This window comes from Mixophyes fleayi, chromosome 7, assembly GCF_038048845.1.
Source record: "Mixophyes fleayi isolate aMixFle1 chromosome 7, aMixFle1.hap1, whole genome shotgun sequence".
NCBI classification, from domain to species: Eukaryota; Metazoa; Chordata; class Amphibia; order Anura; family Limnodynastidae; genus Mixophyes; species Mixophyes fleayi.
Window position 1 is genome coordinate 88,648,054 of NC_134408.1, and position 19,821 is coordinate 88,667,874.

Consider the following 19,821-nt stretch of genomic DNA (forward strand, 5'->3'; position numbering starts at 1 on the left):
TCCATCACCTCAAACAAGAGGTTGTGATGCGCTGGAACTCCACCCTCTATATGCTGCAGAGGATGGAGGAGCAGCAAAAGGCCATTCAGGCCTACACAGCCACCTACGACATAGGCAAAGGAGTGGGGATGCGCCTCAGTCAAGCGCAGTGGAGACTGATTTCCGTGTTTCCGTGTTGTGCAAGGTTCTGCAGCCATTTGAACTTGCCACACGAGAAGTCAGTTCCGACACTGCCAGCTTGAGTCAGGTCATTCCCCTGATCAGGCTGTTGCAGAAGCAGCTGGAGAAAGTGAGGGAGGAGCTGGTAAGCCATTGCGATTACACCAAGCATGTAGCTCTTGTGGATGTAGCCCTTCGTACGCTTTGCCAGGATCCGAGGGTGGTCACTCTTTTAAACTCAGAGGAATACATTCTGGCCACCGTGCTCGATCCTCGGTTTAAAGCGTATGTTGTGTCTCTGTTTCTGGCGGACACAAGTCTACAGCGGTGCAAAGACCTGCTGGTCAGGAGATTGTCCTCTGAAGAGGACCGTGACATGCCAACAGCTCCACCCTCATTTTCTTCCACATCTATGGCTGCGAGGAAAAAGCTCAGTTTTCCCAAAAGAGGCACTGGCGGGGATGCTGATAACATCTGGTCCGGACTGAAGGACCAGATGAAGGACAGTCGTTTGCCATGTTCAAAAAGTAAAACCAAATTTAAACAAATTCAAGAAATTAAACCAAAAGTAAAATGCCCTGTCATAATTTAAAACAAGAGGTATTGACGTGCTCTAAAACTACTGTATTGTTGTTTATATTTTATAAACACTACACTTGAAAGCTTGAGTCTTTCAATAAAAAAGTAACTGTCCATTGCACGAATATTTGCAACAGGGACAATTTTAGGGTTAAGAAAGTCAACTAATAATTCGACGCTGTCTGTCTTTATAAACACTACACTTGGAAGTTGGAGGAGGTATTGTGGCACCAAATTTACTACCGGGGTCACTCCACTGTGCAGTCCATATTTAGGTGTATCAGATATTAAACAACAGTGACAGTTGATGCCCAATTTTTTAATTATATTGTGGCCTCGGTACCAAATTGTGTACCGGGGCCACCACACTACGCAGTCCATACCCTTTTTTGGTGGAATTCTGACCCGTGGAGGGTTTTTTAATTATATTGTGGGCTTGGTACCAAATTGTGTACCGGGGCCACCACACTACGCAGTCATGATAGATAGATGCGTATCATAGATAAAGTACATTCAGTGGTGTGGGGCAAATTGAAAATTATTCAAAATGCACTGACATTATCAAAAACAAGAGGTTGTCACACGCTAAAACTCCAACATGTATATGATGGAGAGGATGGAGGAGCAGCCGTATGTGCAGTGTAATGCAGACCTGTTGAAGGTTTTTTATATATTTTATTGTGGTGCCCAGTGCCCACTCCTCTACGCAGTCCAGATACATTTATTGGTGCGAATCATAAAAGTTCAGGGTTTTTAATATATATTGTGGTGACCCACTCCTCTACGCAGTCCAGGTACATTTATTGGTGCGAATCATACAAGTTGATGGTTTTCTTATTATATATATTGTGGTGACCCACTCCTCTACGCAGTCCAGATACATTTATTGGTGCGAATCATAAAAGTTCAGGGTTTTTAATAGGGATGTGCACCGGCGACTTTTGAGGTCTCGTGTTTTGTGTTTTGGATCCGGATTTTCGTTATTTTTGAGGTTCGGATTTGTCTCGCAAAACACTTGACGAAAGGTCTCGGTTCGGATTTAAGGTATTGGATTCGGATTTTTTTTGAAAAAAACATAAAAAGTTTAAAAATCAAGTTTTTGGGCTTATTTTCACTCCTAGGCTATTATTAACCTCAATAACATTCAATAACAAGCATTTCCACTAATTTACAGTGTATTCTGAACACCTCACAATATAGTTATTAGTCCAAAACGTTGCAACAAGGTATCTTTCTGGACTGCGTAGAGGAGTGGGTCACCACAATATCTTAAAAACCCTGAACTTTTATGATTCGCACCAATAATTGTACCTGGACTGCGTAGAGGAGTGGGTCACCACAATATATTAAAAACCCTGAACTTTTATGATTCGCACCAATAATTGTACCTGGACTGCGTAGAGGAGTGGGTCACCACAATATATATTAAAAACCCTGAACTTTTATGAATCGCACCAATAATTGTACCTGGACTGCGTAGAGGAGTGGGTCACCACAATATCTTTAAAACTCTGAACTTTTATGATTCGCACCAATAATTGTACCTGGACTGCGTAGAGGAGTGGGTCACCACAATATATATTAAAAACCCTGAACTTTTATGAATCGCACCAATAAATGTACCTGGACTGCGTAGAGGAGTGGGTCACCACAATATATATTAAAAACCCTGAACTTTTATGAATCGCACCAATAAATGTACCTGGACTGCGTAGAGGAGTGGGTCACCACAATATATTAAAAACCCTGAACTTTTATGATTCGCACCAATAATTGGACCTGGACTGCGTAGAGGAGTGGGTCACCACAATATATTAAAAACCCTGAACTTTTATGATTCGCACCAATAATTGTACCTGGACTGCGTAGAGGAGTGGGTCACCACAATATATTAAAAACCCTGAACTTTTATGATTCGCACCAATAATTGGACCTGGACTGCGTAGAGGAGTGGGTCACCACAATATATTAAAAACCCTGAACTTTTATGATTCGCACCAATAATTGGACCTGGACTGCGTAGAGGAGTGGGTCACCACAATATCTTAAAAACCCTGAACTTTTATGATTCGCACCAATAATTGTACCTGGACTGCGTAGAGGAGTGGGTCACCACAATATATATTAAAAACCCTGAACTTTTATGAATCGCACCAATAATTGTACCTGGACTGCGTAGAGGAGTGGGTCACCACAATATCTTAAAAACCCTGAACTTTTATGATTCGCACCAATAATTGTACCTGGACTGCGTAGAGGAGTGGGTCACCACAATATATTAAAAACCCTGAACTTTTATGATTCGCACCAATAATTGGACCTGGACTGCGTAGAGGAGTGGGTCACCACAATATATTAAAAACCCTGAACTTTTATGATTCGCACCAATAATTGGACCTGGACTGCGTAGAGGAGTGGGTCACCACAATATATTAAAAACCCTGAACTTTTATGATTCGCACCAATAATTGGACCTGGACTGCGTAGAGGAGTGGGTCACCACAATATCTTAAAAACCCTGAACTTTTATGATTCGCACCAATAATTGTACCTGGACTGCGTAGAGGAGTAGGTCACCACAATATATATTAAAAACCCTGAACTTCTATGAATCGCACCAATAATTGTACCTGGACTGCGTAGAGGAGTGGGTCACCACAATATCTTAAAAACCCTGAACTTTTATGATTCGCACCAATAATTGTACCTGGACTGCGTAGAGGAGTGGGTCACCACAATATATTAAAAACCCTGAACTTTTATGATTCGCACCAATAATTGGACCTGGACTGCGTAGAGGAGTGGGTCACCACAATATATTAAAAACCCTGAACTTTTATGATTCGCACCAATAATTGGACCTGGACTGCGTAGAGGAGTGGGTCACCACAATATCTTAAAAACCCTGAACTTTTATGATTCGCACCAATAAATGTACCTGGACTGCGTAGAGGAGTGGGTCACCACAATATATATTAAAAACCCTGAACTTTTATGAATCGCACCAATAATTGTACCTGGACTGCGTAGAGGAGTGGGTCACCACAATATCTTAAAAACCCTGAACTTTTATGATTCGCACCAATAATTGTACCTGGACTGCGTAGAGGAGTGGGTCACCACAATATATTAAAAACCCTGAACTTTTATGATTCGCACCAATAATTGGACCTGGACTGCGTAGAGGAGTGGGTCACCACAATATCTTAAAAACCCTGAACTTTTATGATTCGCACCAATAATTGTACCTGGACTGCGTAGAGGAGTGGGCACTGGGCACCACAATAAAATATATAAAAAACCTTCAACAGATCTGCATTACACTACACATACGGCTGCTCCTCCATCCTCTCCATCATATACATGTTGGAGTTTTAGCGTGTGACAACCTCTTGTTTTTGATAATGTCAGTGCATTTTGAATATTTTTCAATTTGCCCCACACCACTGAATGTACTTTATCTATGATACGCAATACGCATCTATCTATCTTGACTGCGTAGTGTGGTGGCCCCGATACACAATTTGATACCGGGGCCACAATACCTCCTCCAAACATGGTACAGACAATTCGTCATTGAGAGACCCCAGACAGACAGGGTCGAAGTGTTATTGTTTGACTTTGTAAACCCAAAAAAATGTCCCTGTTGCACATAGTCGTGCAATGAAGACTGACTTTTTCATTTAAAGGCACGATCTTTAAAGTGTAGTGTTTGTAAGTCTAAGTCATATTATACTTTTGGTAAAATTGGTTTATTTTGTTCCTCTTTATGGTAATTAATTAGTAATAGAAGTAAAGTAGGAAAATAGAATTAAAGTATGAAATAGAATTAAAGTAGGAAATAGAGTGGTATAGAGTTGTAGTGTGGTATAGATAGAGTGGTCCACACAATATAATAATAAAACCCTCAACTGGTCTGAATTCCACCAAACAAGTATCTTGACTGCGTAGTGGGGTGGCCCCGGTACACAATTTGGTACCGAGGCCACAATATAATTAAAAAACCCTCCACGTGTCTGAATTCCACCAAACAAGTATCTGGACTGCATAGTGGGGTGGCCCCGGTACCCAATTTGATACCGGGGCCACAATACCTCCTCCAAACATGGTACAGACAATTCGTCATTGAGAGACCCCAGACAGACAGGGTCGAAGTGTTATTGTTTGACTTTGTAAACCCAAAAAAATGTCCCTGTTGCACATAGTCGTGCAATGAAGACTGACTTTTTCATTTAAAGGCACGATCTTTAAAGTGTCAGAAAGAGAGAGAAGACACAGGAGAGGAGAGTTGTAGCTGGGGACCTGGGGTGGAAGCTCCCAGGCTCCCCCAGCATTGCCTGGAAGTCTGAGCGTGGTGACTGAGCCAGGGCAAGGAATGTGTGCCCTGGATGAGGGGGAGAACTCCATGCCACTATAGTGAACCCAAGAGAGAGGGGGACACTGCACATGGAAGAGGCCCTGGAGTGAGGGCTGCTACAAGAGGCATGGTAGTTGTAGTGTCAGATCCTGAGGCTGAGAGTACACAGAGTGACGTGTCAGAGCACAGGAGACATTATCCCCGCAGAGGAGGGATGAGCTGCAGTTGAGAGGTACACAGAGTGTGTCAGAGCTGCATGGAGGAGAGGCTGCCTGCCTATTAGCATCCATGCATGTGCCCCTGCAGAAAGGGTGATCTGCAGTGAGTATGGAGTGCAAGAGACATGTAAATTATGTTATTTAACATCTGGATAACATTAAGAACTGTGCAGGAGGAGTGATAAGATATTTGCAACCATATTCGTATTTCTCATTAATAACTGTGCTGGAGAGAGTAAGGAGATGTATATATTCTGCAACCATTATGATTATCGTGCTGGAGGAAGAGTGTAAATAAAAGTTCAGTTTGTTATAGAGATGGTCTGGCGCCCAAATTATTGTGACTTCTATTACACTGCACCAAAGTGACATTACCTGTGTCCCACTAACTACAAAGAAACACCTGCATGTGCAGGGACCCCCTGATCATTTACACCCATGCCCATCAGCTAGCCAGGGCTTGAGAAGGAGGTGCACTGTGTACCCTTTGCACCCCACACTACACACAGTGACAGGGGGTTACATAATGAGGCCACAATATAATTAAAAAATTGGGCATCAACTGTCACCGTTGTTTAATATCTGATACACCTAAATATGGACTGCACAGTGGAGTGTCCCCGGTAGTAAATTTGGTGCCGGGGCCACAATACCTCCTCCAACTTCCAAGTGTAGTGTTTATAAAGACACACAGCGTCGAAGTGTTATTATTAGTTGACTTTCTTAACCCTAAAATTGTCCCTGTTGCAAATATTCGTGCAATGGACAGTTACTTTTCTATTGAAAGACTCAAGCTTTCAAGTGTAGTGTTTATAAAATATAAACAACAATACAGTAGTTTTAGAGCACGTCAATACCTCTTGTTTTAAATTATGACACGGCATTTTACTTTTGGTTTAATTTCTTGAATTTTTTTACATTTGGTTTTACTTTTTGAACATGGCAAACGACTGTTGCTTGGTCATATAATGCAAAAAAAAAAGTTCCAAGATGGAATTGTCCTTGGGCCCTCACACCCACCCTTATGTTGTTGAAATAGGACATGCACACTTTAACAAACCAATCATTTCAGCGACAGGGCCTACCAAACAACTTTGGCTGAAATGATTGGTTTGTTTGGGCCCCCACACCAAAAAAGCTATTCATCTCTCCCTGTACAGACTAAACAGGCTCTACTGAGGCAAGATGTCGTCCTCATCCTCAACCTCTGATTCCTCTCCCCCTACAGTGTGTACTTCCTCCTCATCACACATTATCAATTCGTCCCCGCTGGACTCCACAACCACAGGTCCCTCTGTAGTATCTGGAGGGCAGTGCTGTACTTCATTGAGGAATTGATTATTCATTTTTATAAACATCATTTTTTCAACGTTGTGAGGAAGCAACCTCCTTCGCCGCTCACTGACCAGGTTCCCCGCTGCACTAAAAACTCTTTCCGAGTACACACTGGAGGGGGGACAACTCAGGTAAAATAGAGCCAGTTTGTACAGGGGCTTCCAAACTGCCTTTTTTTCCTGCCAGTAACAATATGGACTGTCTGACATGTCTACTTGGATGGTGTCAGCAAAGTAATCATCCACAATTTTTTCTATTGTGACAGCATCCAATGCAGCGAGAGTAGACATGTCTGCAATGGTTGGCAGGTCCTTCAGTCCGGACCAGATGTTATCAGCATCCCCGCCAGTGCCTCTTTTGGGAAAACTGAGCTTTTTCCTCGCAGCCATAGATGTGGAAGAAAATGAGGGTGGAGCTGTTGGCATGTCACGGTCCTCTTCAGAGGACAATCTCCTGACCAGCAGGTCTTTGCACCGCTGTAGACTTGTGTCCGCCGGAAACAGAGACACAACATACGCTTTAAACCGAGGATCGAGCACGGTGGCCAGAATGTATTCCTCTGACTTTAAAAGAGTGACCACCCTCGGATCCTGGCAAAGCGTACGAAGGGCTACATCCACAAGAGCTACATGCTTGGTGTAATCGCAATGGCTTACCAGCTCCTCCCTCACTTTCTCCAGCTGCTTCTGCAACAGCCTGATCAGGGGAATGACCTGACTCAAGCTGGCAGTGTCGGAACTGACTTCTCGTGTGGCAAGTTCAAATGGCTGCAGAACCTTGCACAACACGGAAATCAGTCTCCACTGCGCTTGACTGAGGCGCATCCCCACTCCTTTGCCTATGTCGTAGGTGGCTGTGTAGGCCTGAATGGCCTTTTGCTGCTCCTCCATCCTCTGCAGCATATAGAGGGTGGAGTTCCAGCGCGTCACAACCTCTTGTTTGAGGTGATGGCAGGGCAGGTTCAAGCTTTTTTGATGTGCCTCTAGTCTGCGGTAGGCACTGGCTGAATGCCGAAAGTGTCCAGCAATTTTGCGGGCCACCGCAAGCATCTCCTGCACACCCCTGTCACTCTTGAGGTAATGCTGCACCACCAAATTAATGGTGTGGGCAAAACATGGGACGTGCTGGAAATTGCCCATATTTAATGCCCGCACAATGTTACTGGCATTGTCTGACACCACAAATCCCCATGAGAGTCTAAGTGGGGTAAGCCACTGGGAGATAATTTCCCTCATTTTCTCTAATATGTTGTCAGCGTTGTGCCTCTTATTAAAGCCTGTAATGCACAATGTTGCCTGCCTTTGCATGAGCAGCCATTTTGTAGATGCTGCTACTGATGCAGCTGTTGCTGTTGCTGCGGAAGGGGATGCATCTACCCAGTGGGCTGTCACAGTCATATAGTCCTTCGTTTGCCCAGAACCACTTGTCCACATGTCCGTGGTTAAGTGGACAGTGGGTACAACCGCATTTTTAAGAGCACTGAGGACACTTGATCGTACTTCTCTGTACATTTTTGGTATCGCCTGCCTAGTGAAGTGGAATCTCGAGGTGATTTGGTACCAGGGACACAATACCTCCAGCAACCCTCTAAATCCCACTCCACTGATGGCGGACACCGGGCGCACGTCTAACACCAACATTGCAGTTACAGCCGCAGTTATACGCTTTGCAATAGGGTGACTACTATCGTATTTTGTGGTCATGGCAAACGACTGTTGGACGGTCAATTGTTTTGTGAAAGACTTAGCGGTCTTACGACTTCCCCTCTGGGAAGATGACCGACTAACAGCAGCAACAGCAGCAGTGGCAGTAGTAGGCGTACCGCTGCAGGATTCCTCGGATGAATCCCGTATTGAGGAGGACTCAGTCTGGCTGCTGACTTGGGCTGCAGGACTGAATCTGATGGAGATTGTGGAGGAAGTTGACGAGGAGGGTGTTGCTGGTGTGTATCCAACTGGACCACGGGATTTAGGTGTCCCTGTACCGATGAGGGTCCTAGCCCCAGTTCCTGAACTAACCACTGAACTATGAAGGTTATTCAGGTGACGTATAAGGGAGGATGTTCCTAGGTGGGCAAGATCCTTACCCCTGCTTATTTGAGCTTTACATAAGCTACATATGGCCATACATTGGTTGTCTGGATTTGGATAAAAATAACTCCAGACCGAAGAGGTGCATTTTTTGGTCTTCTGACCAGGCATGACGATGGGCTTTTTCATCCCATGGACATCAGCTGTTTCCCCCCCTGGTGCCTCATTTACAATAACCACATCACCATCCTCATCATCAAGTTCCTCCACAGCGCCAGCTACATCATCAATAGCCTCCTCCCGAGCCACCTCTTCCCGTACAGTGATGGGAAGGTCAGGCTTGACAACCACCAACATCCTTGGACTCGCCTTGTGGATTTGTGATAATTTCTCTTTAGAAGGCAGAGTTGTTTACTGTTTTGTTGCTGACAGCATAACTCTCTTCAATTTTTTGTAGGTGGGGGAGGAGGAGGAGGGCTAAGATCCGTGGGTGAAGCTGAACCACTAGTCATGAACACGGGCCAGGGCCTAAGCCGTTCCTTGCCACTCCGTGTCGTAAATGGCATATTGGCAACTTTACGTTTCTCCTCAGATGATTTTAAGTTTCTCTTTTTGCTACTTTTTCTTAACTTGGGCTTTTTGGATTTTACATGCCCGGTACTACGAGATTGGGCATCGGGCTTGGAAGACGACGTTGATGGCATTTCATCGTCTATGTCATGACTAGTGGCAGCAGCTTCAGCATTAGGAAGAAGTGGGTCTTGATCTTTCCCTACTTTATCCTCCAAATTTTTGGTCTCCATTATATGTAGCACAAGATACTGCAGAATGTGTGAACTTGGTAATATTGCAGTACCAATGGACTTATACTGCTGGATTGGTTTTGCAAATTTGGTTATAATTATTATATATTTTTTTTTTTTTAAATTTTTTTTTTTTTTTTATTTTTTTTTTATTTTTAAAAAACTTGGGAATAGTGGGGAAATAACTATGCCCTTAGAAGCACAGAGCACAGGACACAGCACCACTGGACTGAACAGGACACGGCACAGGACCCAGCAGCACTACGGAACTCAGCAGGACAGAGCACAGGACACAGCACCACTGGACTGATACTGCAGAATGTGTGAACTTGGTAATATTGCAGTACCAATGGACTTATAATGCTGGATTGGTTTTGCAAATTTGGTTATAATTATTATATATTTTTTTTTTTTTTAAAATTTTTTATTTTTTTTTACTTTTTTTTTATTTTTTAAAAACTTGGGAATAATGGGGAAATAACTATGCCCTTAGAAGCACAGAGCACAGGACACAGCACCACTGGACTGAACAGGACACGGCACAGGACCCAGCAGCACTACGGAACTCAGCAGGACAGAGCACAGGACACAGCACCACTGGACTGATACTGCAGAATGTGTAAACTTTGTAATATTGCAGTACCACTGGACTTTTACTGCTGAATGTGTGAACTTGGTAATATTGCAGTACCAATGGGCTTATACTGCAGGATTGGTTGTGCAAATTTTGTGGTAATTAAAAAATATTAAAGTAGTTTTTGGTATTTTTTAAAAAAACTTTTTTTTATTTTTTTAAACACAGGGGAATATTGGGGAAATAACTATGCCCTTAGAAGCACAGAGCACAGGACACAGCACCACTGGACTGAACAGGACACAGCACAGGACCCAGCAGCACCACTGACCTCAGAAGGACAGAGCACAGCACACAGCACCACTGGACTGATACTGCAGAACACAGCACAGCACAGCACAGCACAGCACAGCACAGCACAGCACAGCACAGCACAGCACAGAACTAAACAGCACAGAACTAAACAGCACAGAACTAAACAGCACAGAACTAAACAGCACAGAGGACCACCTAACACACCCTCCCTCTACCCTGATCAATGCCCGAGTGAAGATGGCGGCGACTAGCGGGGAATTTATAGGATCCGAGTATCGCGAGATCCGACAACGGGATTATGAGTCAGAGCCTCAGTTTCACTTTTGAATTTGGCGCCAATACCCGGATCTGTCTCGGATCCGACTCGGATCCGCAACGTTCGGGTGGGCTCGGATTTCATAAATCCGAGTGCGCTCATCCCTAGTTTTTAATATATATTGTGGTGACCCACTCCTCTACGCAGTCCAGGTACATTTATTGGTGCGAATCATACAAGTTCAGGGTTTTTAATATATATTGTGGTGACCCACTCCTCTACGCAGTCCAGGTACATTTATTGGTGCGAATCATACAGGTTGATGGTTTTCTTATTATATTTATTGTGGTGACCCACTCCTCTACGCAGTCCAGATACATTTATTGGTGCGAATCATAAAAGTTCAGGGTTTTTAATATATATTGTGGTGACCCACTCCTCTACGCAGTCCAGGTACATTTATTGTTGCGAATCATACAAGTTGATGGTTTTCTTATTATATATATTGTGGTGACCCACTCCTCTACGCAGTCCAGATACATTTATTGGTGCGAATCATAAAAGTTCAGGGTTTTTAATATATATTGTGGTGACCCACTCCTCTACGCAGTCCAGGTACATTTATTGGTGCGAATCATACAAGTTGATGGTTTTGTTATTATATTTATTGTGGTGACCCACTCCTCTACGCAGTCCAGGTACATTTATTGGTGCGAATCATACAAGTTGATGGTTTTCTTATTATATATATTGTGGTGACCCACTCCTCTACGCAGTCCAGGTACATTTATTGGTGCGAATCATACAAGTTGATGGTTTTCTTATTATATATATTGTGGTGACCCACTCCTCTACGCAGTCCAGATACATTTATTGGTGCGAATCATACAAGTTCAGGGTTTTTAATATATATTGTGGTGACCCACTCCTCTACGCAGTCCAGGTACATTTATTGGTGCGAATCATACAAGTTGATGGTTTTCTTATTATATATATTGTGGTGACCCACTCCTCTACGCAGTCCAGGTACATTTATTGGTGCGAATCATACAAGTTGATGGTTTTCTTATTATATATATTGTGGTGACCCACTCCTCTACGCAGTCCAGATACATTTATTGGTGCGAATCATAAAAGTTCAGGGTTTTTAATATATATTGTGGTGACCCACTCCTCTACGCAGTCCAGGTACATTTATTGGTGCGAATCATACAAGTTCAGGGTTTTTAATATATATTGTGGTGACCCACTCCTCTACGCAGTCCAGGTACATTTATTGGTGCGAATCATACAAGTTGATGGTTTTCTTATTATATTTATTGTGGTGACCCACTCCTCTACGCAGTCCAGATACATTTATTGGTGCGAATCATAAAAGTTCAGGGTTTTTAATATATATTGTGGTGACCCACTCCTCTACGCAGTCCAGGTACATTTATTGTTGCGAATCATACAAGTTGATGGTTTTCTTATTATATATATTGTGGTGACCCACTCCTCTACGCAGTCCAGATACATTTATTGGTGCGAATCATAAAAGTTCAGGGTTTTTAATATATATTGTGGTGACCCACTCCTCTACGCAGTCCAGGTACATTTATTGGTGCGAATCATACAAGTTGATGGTTTTCTTATTATATTTATTGTGGTGACCCACTCCTCTACGCAGTTCATATACATTTATTGGTGCGAATCATAAAAGTTCAGGGTTTTTAATATATATTGTGGTGACCCACTCCTCTACGCAGTCCAGGTACATTTATTGGTGCGAATCATACAAGTTGATGGTTTTCTTATTATATATATTGTGGTGATCCACTCCTCTACGCAGTCCAGATACATTTATTGGTGCGAATCATAAAAGTTCAGGGTTTTTAATATATATTGTGGTGACCCACTCCTCTACGCAGTCCAGGTACATTTATTGGTGCGAATCATAAAAGTTCAGGGTTTTTAATATATATTGTGGTGACCCACTCCTCTACGCAGTCCAGGTACATTTATTGTTGCGAATCATACAAGTTGATGGTTTTCTTATTATATATATTGTGGTGACCCACTCCTCTATGCAGTCCAGATACATTTATTGGTGCGAATCATAAAAGTTCAGGGTTTTTAATATATATTGTGGTGACCCACTCCTCAACGCAGTCCAGGTACATTTATTGGTGCGAATCATACAAGTTGATGGTTTTCTTATTATATTTATTGTGGTGACCCACTCCTCTACGCAGTTCAGATACATTTATTGGTGCGAATCATAAAAGTTCGGGGTTTTTAATATATATTGTGGTGACCCACTCCTCTACGCAGTCCAGGTACATTTATTGGTGCGAATCATACAAGTTGATGGTTTTCTTATTATATATATTGTGGTGATCCACTCCTCTACGCAGTCCAGATACATTTATTGGTGCGAATCATAAAAGTTCAGGGTTTTTAATATATATTGTGGTGACCCACTCCTCTACGCAGTCCAGGTACATTTATTGGTGCGAATCATACAAGTTCAGGGTTTTTAATATATATTGTGGTGACCCACTCCTCTACGCAGTCCAGGTACATTTATTGGTGCGAATCATACAAGTTGATGGTTTTCTTATTATATATATTGTGGTGACCCACTCCTCTACGCAGTCCAGGTACATTTATTGGTGCGAATCATACAAGTTGATGGTTTTCTTATTATATATATTGTGGTGACCCACTCCTCTACGCAGTCCAGATACATTTATTGGTGCGAATCATAAAAGTTCAGGGTTTTTAATATATATTGTGGTGACCCACTCCTCTACGCAGTCCAGGTACATTTATTGGTGCGAATCATACAAGTTCAGGGTTTTTAATATATATTGTGGTGACCCACTCCTCTACGCAGTCCAGGTACATTTATTGGTGCGAATCATACAAGTTGATGGTTTTCTTATTATATATATTGTGGTGACCCTCTCCTCTACGCAGTCCAGAAAGATACCTCGTTGCAACGTTTTGGACTAATAACTATATTGTGAGGTTTTCATAATACACTGTAAATTAGTGGAAATGCTTGTTATTGAATGTTATTGAGGTTACTAATAGCATAGGAGTGAAAATAAGCCCAAAAACTTGATTTTTAAACTTTTTATGTTTTTTCCCAAAAAAATCCGAATCCAAAACCTTAAATTCGAACCGAGACCTTTCGTCAAGTGTTTTGCAAGACAAATCCGAACCCCAAAAATAATGAAAATCCGGATCCAAAACACAAAACACGAGACCTGAAAAGTCGCCGGTGCACATCCCTAGTACTTTACAACATGAAGTCTCTGGGCGGTGGGGCAATGCATTGTTTTTTGTGTGAATCTCTGTTACAATGTGACCAGTCCAGCCTTTCTAGACTGATGCTGGTTTCAACTTTAGCAGGGTTACTAGCATGAAAGTTATTATTTTTTATACGTCAACACAAATCTTTATGTCTAACTCTTACACTAATTGTAAACTTGGAATTATTGGTGGGACCCCCTTGTTCCAGGTAAAGGCAAAATGTTTCTATAGAATATGCAGTTTGTTCTGCATTTCCCTGTAGAACTTCAATTATTTCCCTTTGGCTTTAACTGTTCTGTGAGGAATTCCCCTATCATTTTTGACCTATCTGGACTTTTCCCTTAATGTATCGCAACCGCATCAGAGAGCAGAATGAACTGACACTGTCATCACTCAACCTCTAGTTTTAAACCATAAATTCTTTGGAATTTGGAATTTACAAGCAACGAATAAGGAAGCAAAAGTGGAACCTCCTTCCAGAACTTCACAGTTCTGAAAAGATATCCGTTCCGACACAACTTCGCTCATCTCTAGTCCAACTTTTTCAGCTATTAAAAAGGTCCAGCATTTACCTAGGATTAAACCAATGTGAGCCTGACTCAATAAGGAACGCAAAATGAACGTAAGTGGTTTTCATAAAAACGCACATACATCGGGCATATGTACATCCGTATTTAAGGTCGAGCGTATGCAAGCAATACGTTCATTGATGAATACTGGAGCAACTCTCTTATGTGTTGAAAATTCTACACACTGGTTTGTTTTTATTTGCTCCTCCATCTGATTCACCAACAGATGGTACGTGTGCATGACATGCATTTATATCACCGATTTTCGCAGGCATGCAATTCCTGCCTTACCCTCATTCACCTTATTATTAGAGATGGGCAGGCTCAGTTCCCCGAGAACCAAAGCCACCCGAACTTTGCCTATCCGAGTACCATGCCGAGCAGGCTCGGTACTCTCCCGCCCGCTCAGATTCTAAATCGAGGCTGAACGTCATTGTGACGTCGTCAGATCTCGGGGCTCAGTTCTTGCGATAATTGAAATCCATAAATACCCACCTCCACAGCAATCCATCGCCATTTGACAGAGGGACAGAGCAGGGTGTAGTCACAGGCTGATTAGAGCAGGGACAGATAATATACCTTATTCTTCATCCAATTCTGATAACAATTCTGATAACAATTCTGACAACAATTCTGATTACAATTCTGATTACAATTGATAGAGAAGAGAGGAGGATAGAGGAGTCTTTTTTTTTCAATATTTGGCACTACAAGTGCTTTGGGGTGTCCCCCATTCTTTTGCATTAATATTTCTGGCTGTCAAAAGTCCTGTTTGTCAGCAGTCTAAAAAAATAATATTTAGCACTCCCAAGTGCTTTTGGGGTGTCCCCATTCTTTTGCATTAATATTTCTGGCTGTCAAAGTCCTGTTTGTCAGCAGTCTAAAAAAACAATATTTAGCACTCCCAAGTGCTTTTGGGGTCTCCCCATTCTTTTGCATTAATATTTCTGGCTGTCAAAAGTCCTGCTTGTCAGTAGTCTAAAAAAATTATATTTAGCACTCTCAAGTGCTTTTGGGGTGTCCCCCATTCTTTTGCATCAATATTTCTGGCTGTCAAAGTCCTGTTTGTCAGCAGTATCTAAAACAATTTGTAGCACTACAAGTGCTTTGGGCTCATAATGGATTCAAAGCAATCCACATATGAGCAGAATCAGCAACCAGGTTCTGTCACCAGTCCTGATGGTAGTGTTCCCAGTACGTCATCTGGGAAAGGCGATGTCAAACTACACAGTCTTTTGAAATCAGTCAAAAAAACACACACCCAAAATTTTTTTACCGTGTTGAAGCGAAAATGAAGTGTAAGTGAGGAAAAGTTAAGTGCCGATAAATTTTTTTTTGCCAACATGACATTCTACACACGCAGTGGCAAACAGAGAATGAGGCCTTCACCTTTGTCTATTAGTGCCAGATCAAAAAATGTTACCGAGCCTACAAGTGGTGCACAACTACTGTTATGCGTCAAAGCCGAGCTGCAAGATAACAGTAAGGCAGTAGGAGATAATGTTTGCTCTGAATCACAAATGACACCATTCCCTGTGGAGAGTCCATCCAACAGTGGGATGTCTAATCGTGAGCATTCTGTTAGTGTACCCATAAAGAGGGACCCTTTCAGCAGTTCTGCTGATGTGTGCCTGAACAGCCCAAGTGTAGCTGGTGATACATAAATTGAGGATGCCACTTTGGAAATAGAAGAGGATAAGGGGGAGATTTGTGTAGGCGACGAGGGCGCTAATGAGGATGTTGATGAGGTTGTTTGTGTCAGTCCTGCACCAGTGGCAGCAGTTCTGGCACGTGACAAGAAACATTCCATTGTCATGCCTGACCATAAAACAAAAAAATCCACTTCTTATGTGTGAAATTATTTCTACCCCAATCCAGACAACAACTGTATAGAAACTTGTAGTGTATGTCAAGCCACAGTCGGTCGAGGGAGGGACCTTAACCATCTTGGAACCTCGGCTATGTTACGCCATTTGACGAGATTTCATGGCAAAGTGTTGGGAAAAGCTGAAAGTTCTTCCAAAAAATTTACAAGCAATCCATAATCAGCTAGGACCCTGCGGTCACCGACATCCCGACAGCTGCAAAACCCACCCACCACACCATCCTCATCAATATCCTCAGTAGCGCTCGGAGTTAGCCCTGCATCCCACTTATTAAGGCTGGATGACTCCTGCACTATTATTGATTCCTCTGAAGAAAGCATTAGTCCCACTGCTGCTGCTGTTGCTGCTGCTGAGGGTGAATCATCAGCCCAGAGGAAGGGCAAGAAAAAGAGCAGTCCTACATTTCAACAATTAACTGTGAAACAATCATTTGCTAGGGGAAGCAAATATGACAGAGGTCACCCAGTCGCCAAGCGAATCACAGACGCCATGGCTGCCATGTTAGTGTGAGATCTGCGTCCAATATCCACAATAAACGCAGCTGGTTTTTCACAGTTAATTGAGGGTTTGTGTCCGCGTTACAGAATTCCATCGCGACACCATTTTTCCCGTAAAGCTATTCCGCAACTCTACCAAAAAGTGTGTACAAATGTAGAGATTACGCTGAAAAATGCCATTCTGCCCACTGTCCACTTAACCACAGATATGTGGACAAGTGGAAGTGGTCAAAGCAAAGACTATATGACTGTGACAGCCCACTGGGTTGGTCATTCACCTTCAGCAGCAGGAACAACAGCAGCATGTACACCACTACGTAACATTTGTCACAGGCATGCCACTCTTTGTATCACCGGCTTCACTAACAGGCATACAGCTGACAATTTGTTACGCAAAACTAAGAGATGTGATTGATACATGGCTTATACCACATGGACTCTCCCCAGGATATGTCATTTCTGATAACGCCAACAATATAGTGCGAGCATTACAGCTGGGTGATTTCCAGCACATACCCTGTTTTGCTCACACCATCAACTTGGTGGTGCAGAGCTTCCTAAGAAATATCTGTGAGGTGCAGGAGATGCTATCGGTGGCCCGTAAGATTTCAGACCATTTCAGGCATTCTGCCACAGCATGTAGGAGATTGCAGCAGCTCCAAGAGCAGATTAACTTGCCCAGCCACCAACTTAAGCAAGACGTGGTAACTAGGTAGAATTCCACCCCGTACATGCTGCAGAGGATGGAGGAACAGTGCAAAGCCATCCAAGCGTATTGCAGAAGCCATGACATTGGGAAAGGAGGGGGCATGTATTTCACTCTTGCACAGTGGGGAATCCTTTCAGTGCTGTGCAAGATGCTGAAACCATTTGAAGTTGTGACGTGTAAAGTGAGTGCAGATTCTGCTAGTTTGAGCCAAGTCATTCCTTTAATTAGACTATTGGAAAAGCAGCTTGAGAAACTGAAGGAGGAGATGAAAGCAAGCAATTCCGCAAAGTATGTTGGCCTTGTCGATCAAGTACTTAATTCGCTTCACAATGATCCTCGAGTTATTAAGATCTTGAACTCGGATCAGTACGTTTTGGCCACAGTGCTTGATCCAAGGTTTAAGACCTACATTGAGTCTTTGCTTCAAAATGAACGAGATGTGAACTTTTGCAAGGAGCTATTGCTCAGCAAGTTGTCCACTGAACTGGGCCTTGGCTTGCCGACGTGTCCTTCTTCAGTTTCTCAAGCAGCTGTTGCTCGTAAAAAAATTGAATTTTCCAAAAAGAAGCAGGGAAGACGCAGAGAGCAGACCAGAACAGTTTAACATCTGGGCTGGTTTGAAGGATTTTTCAAAAAAATGTGTGACCTTGCCCATAACTCTATCCAATATGAGTATTAACATGCAAAGGATGGTGGAGGATTATTTTCAAGAGGTAATTGACATGGAAATGTCAGATAGTCCCTTTCCTTACTGGGAAGAAAAGCAGGCAATTTGGAAACCCATGTACAAACTTGCTTTGCAATACTTAAGCTGCCCACCCTCCAGTGTGTACTCTGAACGAGTGTTCAGCACAGCAGGGAACTTAGTCAGTGATTGCCGTAGAAGGTTGCTTCCCAAAAATGTGGAGAAAATGATGTTTATAAAAATGAACTACATCTTCCACGAGGAAGGCCTTCATCATCCAAGACATCCAAGCACTGACTGTTCTCTAATGGCGGATTCAAGCGGCGTTGAATTGATAGTCTGTGATGATGATGTACACACTGATGAGGGTGAGGATGAAGCTCCAGATGATGACGATAACATCTTTTTAAAACTTTCTATGTAAGTGTAGGATGCAATCTACCCCCAAAGAGGAAAGGGACTTGGGGCATTTCCATATCACGTACCGTCTTGAAAGGCTGCTGTTTGGGCAATTTCTCCTTAAGGGTAGTCGTGTCATATACAGAGTGACCCCAAACTGTCTTTATCCATTTCTCTTAATATTGTACAGTCTATAACGGCTGAATTTTTTTGTATTTTATACAACTGGAGGGGGGCCTAGAGAGACAGAAACCAAACTGTCTTTGTCAATTTCTCTTAATATTGTACAGTCTATAACGGCTGAATTTTTGGGTATTTTATACAACTGGAGGGGGGCCTAGAGAGACAGAAACAAAACTGGCTTTCTCCATTTCAATTAATATTGTACAGTCTATAACGCCTGAATTTTTTGGTATTCTATACAACTGGAGGGGGGCCTAGAGAGACAGAAACCAAACTGCCTTTGTCCATTTCTTTACATATTTAAGTACAAGTGTAGGGTGTAATATACATCAAAGACGATGGCTGCATTGCCAATATTCATAGATGGAGAGGAAGACAATCTGGCTTGTGTGTCGAATTAATGAAGGCCTACCAGGAATTAAACTGTTTTTTGGATAATTTATTAGCTTTACAATTACATTACTTATCCAAGAAACAGGTGGAGCACTAAATTTGGTTATTTTAGGCCCAAAAACATTGATTTTTAAACAAAACCAAAACCAAAACACGCAATGACGGTTTGGCAAAACCAAAACCAAAACACGACGGTAATCCAGATCCAAAACCAAAACCAAAACATGGGGGTCAGTGAGCATCTCTACTTATTATACACACATGTTTCATGACATTCTTGTCATACTAACCCTGCATATTAACCATTTGTATCATGCATTATCACATCAACTTGAACACATCAACCCATATAGACGATGATTTTGAGTTAGGAGCAAAGCAAAAAAAAGGAGTAACTTTGCACGTTGCAAAACCATGTTGCATTAGAGTGGGAGGTAAATTTAAAATGTAGGGACAGATTTATAGTTGGGATACGGCAGGGGTGGGCAAACCTGTCCTCAAGGGCCATATCCAGTTCATGTTTTTAGGATTTCTTTAATCATGTACAGCTGAGTTAATCTATTTGGCTGGGTCA